Below are 10,658 nucleotides of genomic sequence, written 5' to 3'. Positions count from 1 at the left end.
CATGTAAAAAATTATTTTCTATCCAAAAGATTTGAGAAAAAAAAATCAGGATAATGAGGAACTGACAACAGTAACTCAAACACTCAAACTGTTGCTACATTCTCCCCTTGGGGCGACTTTAGCTACACCAAGCACTAAACTAGTTTGTTGTGGGTTCTCAAATCAGTCCTCAAGTACTTGGGGTTCTCAGTGATGGTGAGATCTACACGATACAAGCTAAAAAGAAAAAAATCAGTCACCCCCCAAGTTGTATCATACATAAGATCTTTGCTGTTCGTGCACATTGGCACTCATTTTTCTATAGAAGAAAAATACAGAAAATGCACGGTATCTCAGCAAAGCACAGGTTCTGAGCACAGACTCATAGCAGCCATTTCAGGCAACAGGTAGAAATGAAACATGGAGGATGTCTTTCCATTTTTTTATTATGTGGTTTTCATTGTCAAATGCTTTGCCAAGCATACAGGGTCTTTGAACTCCCTGCCTATATCAGCACAGCTGACCATGGACACGTATCCATTCCTCTGCTGAAGGTCATGGATAGGAGGGTCCACTGTAGCTCAGGTTCTGATAGCTTTTCTCATCCCATCTTTTCCTCCCTAAGGTAGAGTTCCTTCTGTGTCTACTAATTTAAATCAGCACACCAAGTCCCATTTCCAACAGGGAAAATTCCTCTTGCTTCCTTCTCAGCGCCATGACATCATTTATCCATCTGCTGGCCTCTTTCTACTCTGCTCCCAGCTTTATTCCTAGGAGTAGGCAGAGAAACATGAGATCCAGTTACCACCCACCTTCCCTTAACTGCAAACGAGCAACCCACTGCAGATGGCAGAGCCAGCATCTTTTCTAACTCCCCAGAGATGGTAGGTTAAGACAGCCCTCTTTTTTTTTTTTTACTTTTCTCTTAAGGACTCATGTTGCTTTCTCTTGGCACTCACACTTACGATTAGTTCCTCTAAATCTGTGTGTTTCTTTCCTGGAAGATTCTCGCTCCTATTCTCTCATTTTCATCTGATCTCTCATTTGTCTTTTCCTTCCCATTCTTCATGGCCCACTAAAATTCACTAAAAGCCTGAGAGAGATTGGGAAGGTATTCTAGGCACAAAAAAAAAAAAAAAAAAAAAAAAAAAAAAGAAAGAAAGAAAGAAAGGAAAAGCAGAGTTAAGCAAAGCTTAACACCATGGCTCAGCAGTAGCAGAAAAAAAAGCAGCACACTTTTGTTTTTTTTTTCTTTCTTTTTTTTATAATTTTTTTTATTGATAAAAGAAGAATAAAGAAAAAAAAACAAATTTCCACCTCCTCCCAGCCTCCCATTTCCCTCCCCCTCCTCCCACTCTTCTCCCCCTCCTCCCACTCTTCTCCCCCTCCTTCCACCCCTCTCCCCTTCCCCCCACTCCTCTCCCCCTCCCTCTCCAGTCCAAAGAGCAGTCAGGGTTCCCTGCCCTGTGGTAAGTCCTAGGTCCTCCCCCCTCCGTCCATATCTAGGAAGGTGAACATCCAAACTGTCTAGGCTCCCACCAAGCCAGCAGATTGCGTAGGATCAAAACTGCGTGCCATTGTCCTTGGCGTCTCATCAGCCCTCATTGTTCGTCATGTTCATAGAGTCCAGTTTTATCCCATGCTTTTTTGGTAACAGTCCAGCTGGCCTTGGTGAGCTCCCAGTAGATCAGCTCCACTGTCTCAGTGGGTGGGTGCACCCCTCGTGGTCCCGACTTCTTTGCTCATGTTCTCCCTCCTTCTGCTCCTCATTGGGACCTTGGGAGCTCAGTCCAGTGCTCCAGTGTGGGTCTCTGTCTCTATCTCCATCCATCGCCAGATGAAAGTTCTAGGATGATATGCAAGATATTCGTCAGTATTGCGCTAGGATAGGGTCATTTCAGGTTCCCTATCCTCAGCTGCCCAAGGAGCTAACTGGGGACCTCAGCTTGGGCACCTGGGAGCCCCTCTAGGGTCAATTCTCCTGCCCACCCTAAAGTGGGTCCCTTAACTAAGAATTGTGGTTCCGTGCTCCCCTATCCAACCTTCCTTTATCCAGATCCTCCTGTTTCCCCAAGTCCCCCCTCCTTCCCTAGAATTCTCAACAGAAGAAGTTCAAATGGCCAAAAGATACTTAAGGTCGTGCTCAATTTCCTTAGCAATCAGGGAAATGCAAATCAAAACAACTTTGAGATATCATCTTACACCTGTCAGAATGGCTAAAGTCAAAAACACCAAGGATAGCCTTTGCTGGAGAGGCTGTGGAGGAAGGGGTACCCTCATCCATTGCTGGTGGGAATGCAATCTTGTGCAACCACTGTGGAAGTCAGTGTTTCGGTTTCTCAGGAAATTCGGGATCAACCTACCCCTGGATCCAGCAACACCACTCTTGGGAATTTACCCAAGAGATGCTCTATCACATGTCAAAAGCATCTGTTCAACTATGTTCATAGCAGTATTATTTGTAATAGCCAGAACCTGGAAACAACCTAGATGCCCTTCAGTGGAAGAATGGATGAAGAAAGTATGGAATATATACACACTAGAGTACTACGCTGCGGTAAAAAACAATGACTTCTCGAATTTTGCATGCAAATGGATGGAAATAGAAAACACTATCCTGAGTGAGGTATCCCAGACCCAAAAAGAAGAACATGGGATGTACTCACTCATAATTGGTTTCTAGCCATAAATAGGGGTCACGGAGTCTACAATTGGCGAACCTAAAGAAGCTAAGTAAGAAGGTGAACACAAGGAAAAACATATAGTTATCCTCTTGGATAAGGGAAGTAGACAAAATTGCCGGGGAGAAAAGTGGGATCTTGGGGGTGGGGTGGGATGGGGGTAAAGGGAGATGGGGAGAGAAAAAGCAGCACACTTTTGAAATGGCAATTTCCTGGCCTGTGGTGCCAGCACTAATCTTACCTGGTAAGCCACAGGATTATGGTGATACACAGATTAATGGAGATGGGTTAATTTAAGATATGAGGTAGCTAGAAATATGCTTAAGCTGTTGGCCCAACAATATTGCAAATAATATGGTTTCTATATGATTATTTTGGGAGTCTGGGTGGCCAGGAAACAACAAGGTGCCTCCTACCACATCTTCCCACCCCTCTTCCATTTTCTGATAATTAATTGCATTCTTCACATTTGTTCTTGATATAAATGGTGATAGTAAGAAACACATTTCACGGCCTTGGAAGCTTATACGTTAATAAACCTAGTTTATGAGAGAATGAGTTTACTAGAAAAAGCTATGCCACGCTTGAGTACACTAAACAAAATGTATGATTGATACCACTATGAATGTGATAACATATTTAAATTTATGCATAGGAACATTATAGGCTAACCCAACTGAACAGGAGGGTTTGAGAACTTATGTACATTCAGTATATAAAATTTCCTAAGAATTAGCCTTGTCTACAATGTGTTAAAGCACTGGCTCTACCCACACTACTGTGTGGGTATTGCATAAGAAACCAAGAATTCAGATTTAGTGCATGGCCTCCCTCCATTATCTCCAGTTCTCATATTAGCAATCCCCAATTCTCATCTTAGCAGTTCCTAATCACTACCTAATATTTTTCCCATTTGATCTCAGAAGCAGCTTTCACTTTTCTCCAAACTCAAGTCTAAGCTGCTTCCAATAGCTAATAGAATGCATCACGTGAAAAGTCTCTTTCCTATTCCTGCAAAAGCAACATAAACACCACTGCTGACAGATGAACTGGCCCAAAATGTGGCACCTATATATCAACAGAATGTTATTCTCCCATGGAAAACAATGAAATCCTATCACTTGCAGGAAATTACGGGATGCTCAAAGACAGTGTTACATGAAATAAGTCAGTCACAGAAAGACAAATACCATGTGTTCTCATTACGTGCAAATGTTAAAAATCATTGAACTCACAATGTTTTCTACAGTAGCTTAATAGCCAGCAAAGACTGGGAAGGAGGAAGAAGCCAGACAGAAATAATGGTTCAATGGTACAGTCCCAGTAAAGGGAATAATTTTTAATTTTTGACAAATAGCAGAGTACCTATGATGAATAACTGAGTATTTCAAAACAGCTGCTACATTGAACCTTGGATATTCCCAACAAAGATAAAGACTAAATGTTTGAGACAATTGACATATTTACCTTTATCTGATCATTGCCCATTTAAAATTAATAATTTATTTTTTACATTGCTCATATTTAACTTGATCTACACATTGCATACTTCAACTCTCATGATCACTCTATAAATATATCAATTATTATGGATTAATGAAACATTGATTGAATAAACTTACAAGGTATAGCTATTAAATAATGATGAAGTAGCCAGGCATGGTGGCGCATGTCTTTAATCCCAGCACTTAGGAGGCAGAGGTAGGTGGACCTCTCTGAGTTCAAGGCTATCTTAGTTTGCAAAGCAAGTTCCAAGTCAGCCGGAGCTGTTAGACAGAAAAACCATTTCTCGGGAAAAAAAAAAAAAAAACCTACTTTCTCTCTTTATTTCTGCTCAGATTTCCTTTTGGCTTTATTCTACTAAGCCATTGGTCAAAACAGCTTCTTTAATAACCAATGGCAATAAAACATTTTCATAGCATTCAGAGGGGAATCCCACATCAGACACATGAGAGAAATTCCAGGAGCTGAACAAGTAAAAGAAATATTCTTCAAGGAGAAAAACTTCATTTCTACTCAAATGGTGTATATTTAAGTTACCTTTAACATAATGCTTAAAACAAACAGGAATTAGTCTTCATAGGAAATAAAACCATAAAATTTTAAAAATATAGTGTGTATGTACAGGTTGCAAATGAGACAGAGAGAGACAGACAGACAGAGAGAGAGAGAGAGAGAGAGAGAGAGAGAGGGAATGTATAGTCCCATCTAATTCCGCATTACTTACATTTGCTGTGACATTTACCTGGACTTCCTAATGGCATTTATACTTAACAATTTATTCTTCACACATCTCCTGCAATGTTATTCTGAAAAAAAATTGCTCTTAGTAAATATTGGCCAAGGATAAGGGATAATGATATGTCAAGGAAGCTAATATTGGCTTTGACTTTAGCAAATCTTCTTCCATTCTATATGTAAAAATTTCAGCAACCATTAACATTCACACCTGAGCTCTAATACATGACTCATGAGCAATCCTAGGAATGATTTCACAGCAATGAGAAAAATCTGGGTAATATTCTTAACTGTTATAAAACATGACTTCTTGAAATGGCATAAGTATGTTTCACTTACCGTAGAGATTCCAGTAAATGACCTTAAAAGTTATGGGACTAGAATGAGGAGGGAGTGAGTAAATAATAGTAAAGATGCCTAAGAAAAATAACCACAGGATTCTTTATTCATAAGGAATAATACTATTAATTATTTACCTAAAAATGTAGAATACATGTGAGTCTGTAAATAAATATATATGTATAATTTAAATGAAATTGTCTCATCTTGGCTGGCAATTCTCCCAGCAAGAACCAAAGACCACCTAACAAAAGCCCCAACCCCAATCATTCTTCTTTCAAGTTGTTAGTCAGAGTTGTTCAGGAGACGCCCAAAGCTTACAGGTTATTCCTATTGACACTTGTTGTCACTCAAACATGTAATGTAAGTCCCTACTGATGAAGAAGAGACCATGCACTTCACACATAGGGCCCAGAGACATCTGGGTTGGACCAGCCATGGATGTCTGCTCCCTGAGGACTAGTTATCATGGTACCAGAAAGTGCTATGCAAGCTTCCAAAGGAGAAAATCAACCAAAAGTTCTCCCCAGCTATGACGTATATGAACCGCAACAAGCACCAGCTGAGCATGATATCCCAAAGGGTATGGTATTGGTATGCACCTCTTGGCAGTAGCCAAAGCTCTCTAATTGGACTTAAGATCCACTCAACAAGAAAGATATCATTCCTGATACTGTGAACCTAGCCAACTATACAAGGTTAGAAAGTCAATGATCTTAGAGAAGAACCTACAATGACCAGTTTACTAAACCAACAGAAACCCTAAATTTATCCTAAGTATTTGCACATATACCTTACACTTCATTAACGAAACAACTCTTCATAACAGATATAGACCATTACTTAACACTACAACTGTTTAAAGGCAAAATTAAGCATCCTGGTCTTAACGGATACACCTCTAAGGCACTCCCAAAACTAAGGCTTAAGGACCACTGTAGAAGAGAAGGAGGAAAAATTGTATGAAATAGAGGAGCAGATAATTTGGTGTGAGACTCTTTCTGAGAATAATTTCAGAAGCTACACCCATAAAATCTCATTACATGAAGTAAATATGAACTGGATGAGGACAACATCCGTAGGTATTTCAAAATGGATCTGGGAAGGAGAAAGACCATGAAGATCAACTTTACTCAAATAATAAGCAAAGAAGGAATGCTGAGAGTGGCAGAAACAGTCTTCCCCTGAGAAGAGTACACCCACTGATTATTCAATACCAAATGTCACCCCTAAAAGCATACATATAAGTAACATTTTACAGATTAAGCAGGCATATTTAGGAATATGTGTGTGTGTGTGTGTGTGTGTGTGTGCGTGTGTGTGTGTGTGTGTATAAAATGAAAAAGAGATGGATTTGAAAGAGAGCAAAAAGTGGTATATAAAAGGGACTGAAGGAAGAAACGTAGGGACAAATGATGTAATTATATTATAACCTCAAATATAAAAGTAAAAATGAAAAAAGTTTTTTAAATCAATACTTGATAAATAAATAATTTTTTAAAAAGTTATAAACCATTTTCATAGGTTGGGAAAGTCCCAAAGGCTGTACATAGGTTTCACACAAAAATGAAAAAAAAATGTATTGAATGTACCTTGTTGGTAGGTTATGTGTTCCTTAGAAAATGAACAGGAACCAGGTGGTGGTGGTGGCACACACTTTTAATCCCAACACTAGGGAGGCAGAGGCAGAGCCAGAGGCAGTGGCAAAAGAAAGGAGATCTCTGTGAGTTGCTCTGTGGTCTACAGAGCAAGTCTCAAGATAGCCAAGGCCACACAGTGCAACTCTGTCTTGAACAACAACAACAACAACAATAATAATAATAATAAAGGAAGGAATAAAGGAAGGAAGAAAGGAAGGAAGGAAGAGAGAAAGAAAGAAAGAAAGAAAGAAAGAAAGAAAGAAAGAAAGAAAGAAAGAAAGAAAGAAAGAAGGGTGAAAGGAAGGAAGGAAGGAAGGGTGGGAGGAAAGAAAATGAACAAGGTAGGAACTTTCCCTCCCTTGTAAACCTCACAGCTTAATGGAGAATACAGATAAGTAAATGGAAAAGTATAGCACCAGGTATAAGCATTTCCTAAGTCATGATTTTAACTGTGTTGAATCAATATCACTCAAAGAGATCCTTAAAAATATTTTTTTTCACATTCTTCTTTTGGCATCCTGAATCAAAACCATGTTTTTGAATGATAAACCATGGCAAAACAAGGTATCAAGCTCATTTCCCAGAGGAAACATATCTGATAAAGGGACAGGCATTATCAAAGGCCAGATATAGGAGATGGTTGTTGGGGTAAGTCAAGAGGTCAGTAGTGGTGGAGAGAAAAGCAGAGAATAATGCTACAATTAAAGGTGGAAGAAAGAATGACATCTCAAACATGGGCATGAATGTATTCCAGCATCACAGATGTGGTGTAGAGAAACGACAGCGATGGACATGATTGAGAGGCATAATGCTAGGGAAATAAGCTCTTGCCTGTGAAGGAATTTCCATGGCCTGTGAAGGAATTTACACCATGTCTAACACTGGGTGGAAGTGATGGGGCATTTGATGCTCAGGTAGCACTAGATCAGTGTTGCCCACTATACATGTGTTTCTGATTCATATCATAGAGTAGACACTATTAACACTTGTCCATGCACACAGCAAAGAAGGAAGAAATCCAGTCCCTTGCTATTTATGATTTCAATTTTTACAGTTTTTGTTTTCCCCAGTCAACTGTTATCTGAAAATATAAAATTGGAAGTTCCAGACATAAATAACTTATGTGTTTTAAACAGAATGCCACAATTTTGAATAGCAAGATAAGGTTCTATGCCAGCCTCGTCTCTCCTTCCAGGACATTTCTGTTATCTTGGTCTTATTATTTCATATCTCATACACTTACCATCTTTAGTCTCTCAGTAGCTATCCCAGTTTCCACAACAATGGGTACATGTCCTGTTGGGGATGAACAAATAACTCTGTGTAGCTTCGCAACACTATACAATAATAATAACGCTCACATCAGTCACACTGGTTCATCTCATCATCTACATATTGCATCATTTCATGTCATCATAGAAGCTGGGTGTGTACATTACCATAAAACAACTTGGAGAGATCATAAACATATATAATATCATATCATTATATTCACTATAACATACTATTATCATTGTATTTTAATATCATTTACCATGTTTAATCTCTTACTGGTCCTAAAATGAAAAATACTATAAATGGGAAAAACAGAAATTCAGGATAACATTCCATGATAGTGTTAATAGAAAGAAATTAGAAAATTCTATTTTTCACAGCTTGGAGGTAATAGAATTACCATCATGAGTAATCAATGGCTATAAGACCTAGAAAAACTTATGATCACAGGCGTGAATGTTGATAACACCAATCAGCTGTTGAACTAATATTTTCTAAATACTTGCTCTTTAATATATCCTCTTCTGTCTAGGAATAAAATGGAGACAATATTTCCACCTCTGTGAAACACAGTTGTGAATGTTTATTAAAACCCCATGAATATAAGAGATCACCAAAGAAGGGTGTAGACTAAATCTTAAAAAGCAATTAATGTTTAGCCCAAGAAATTCTATTTACCTGTTAACAATTAAACAGGCTGAAATCAAATAGAGTCCATTATAATTCATTAAAGTGAATTAAAAAAGGTTGAAATGGTGCTAAAGGACTGAAAGGCTGAATGGCTTTGACAAGTCTCTTTGAGAACTGAATATGTGTATATCTGAAAAAATATGGTAATTAATATATATATGTCATATTATATATATAAAATACATATATTTCTAAAATGTGATCATGACTTGGAAGAATAATGACAGGCATAGAAGATGTCTACCATAAAAATTGTGAGAAGAAACAAGATTGGAGTAATGATGTAGACTACACATACTGGTCTCCTGCTTCATTCTAAAAGTATAGTTAATGCATGGCAATTTTCATCTCAATGAAAGGAGATTATCATTACATGGTGATAAGCAGGCAATTCACTTTGTTTGATATATAAATTTAAAACTGGCGTTCTGGATGCCCTTTGAAAAGTCTGTTTAGGAGAGTTGAAGAAGGAAGGAGGTGTTTTAGGACCTTGTCTTTGTCATTTAGGCAAATAGTTTAATCTAGAACTTATTCGATTTACTTTATTTTCTGACAGTTAAGAAACATGACCTACTGATGAATTGCTGGAAATAAAAAAAAAAAAAGAACTGTTAGTTTGGGGCAACCAGGATTCGAAACTCTACCTGGTACTGAAATACAGAATGATATAGAAGAATAGAACATTTGATTCTTCAAAACTTACAAACCTTGTTGGGACCAGTTGAGTCCTGGACTTCAGCTGCTCTTCCCTGTCTAGAGCCTTCTAATTGAAGTTACAAGAAGCTATGCCTAGCCTAGAGGATCAGAGGATGGGATTTTCACCTGTTGGCCATTGGCTGCAGAGTATTTAAGCCTCCGTGGTGCTATTAAAGAGGGGCTTTTGTACCAGCGATTTAGAGGTCCGTGTGTTGGTCTGTCTCTGTGTGTTTCCTCAACCTCCAGCCCCTTTCCAGAAGTTCGCATACTGGGTTCTAGCCCATAGAGCGCAGACAGGGGTGGGGGTGGGGGCACCGTGCGAGGTAAAACCTGATAATGCTTGTTTGCTTGCTTGTTTTCTAAAGAATACAGTACAAACCCATTCATGCCCTCTTGTGCCCCATCCTGGAGCAGTCCATGAGATATCTTCATTGAATAATTTCTAGTTCAGTCCAACCCCATCTCAAACACATGCACACATTCTCTCCACATACATGCACACATTCTCTCCACATACATGCACACATTCTCTCCACATACCTGCACAATTCTCTCCACATACATGCACAATTCTCTCCACATACCTGCACAATTCTCTCCACATACCTGCACAATTCTCTCCACATACATGCACACGTTCTCTCCACATACCTGCACAATTCTCTCCACATACCTGCACAATTCTCTCCACATACATGCACACATTCTCTTCACATATATGCACACATACTCTCTACACACATTCGGGCACTTTAACTTAATTCTGTAAAATATGGAAAAGGAATATTTTAGATACTTAAGTTCAATTTGGACAGTAGGTTGGCATTAATGGAACACAACATTTTGTGTAACAAAAAGATTTATCAGTCCGGTGATGTCCATTAACCCACTTCTCCAAATATTGTTTATAAACACATAAGATAAAATACGTTAACATAACAACTAAGCAGGTTGAATTTTGAAGTGTTTCAAAATATTAAGAAAACAAATTGGTTATAATTATTTATTCAATTATTTATTAATTGACACATTAAATAAAATGATCTAATGATTGATATGGAAACTATACATCCTAAGAAATGATAATTTTAAACAATTTTAATACTATATATAACAATGG

Source organism: Microtus pennsylvanicus, chromosome 4 (assembly GCF_037038515.1).
Source record: "Microtus pennsylvanicus isolate mMicPen1 chromosome 4, mMicPen1.hap1, whole genome shotgun sequence".
NCBI classification, from domain to species: Eukaryota; Metazoa; Chordata; class Mammalia; order Rodentia; family Cricetidae; genus Microtus; species Microtus pennsylvanicus.
This window is presented reverse-complemented; position numbering follows the sequence as displayed.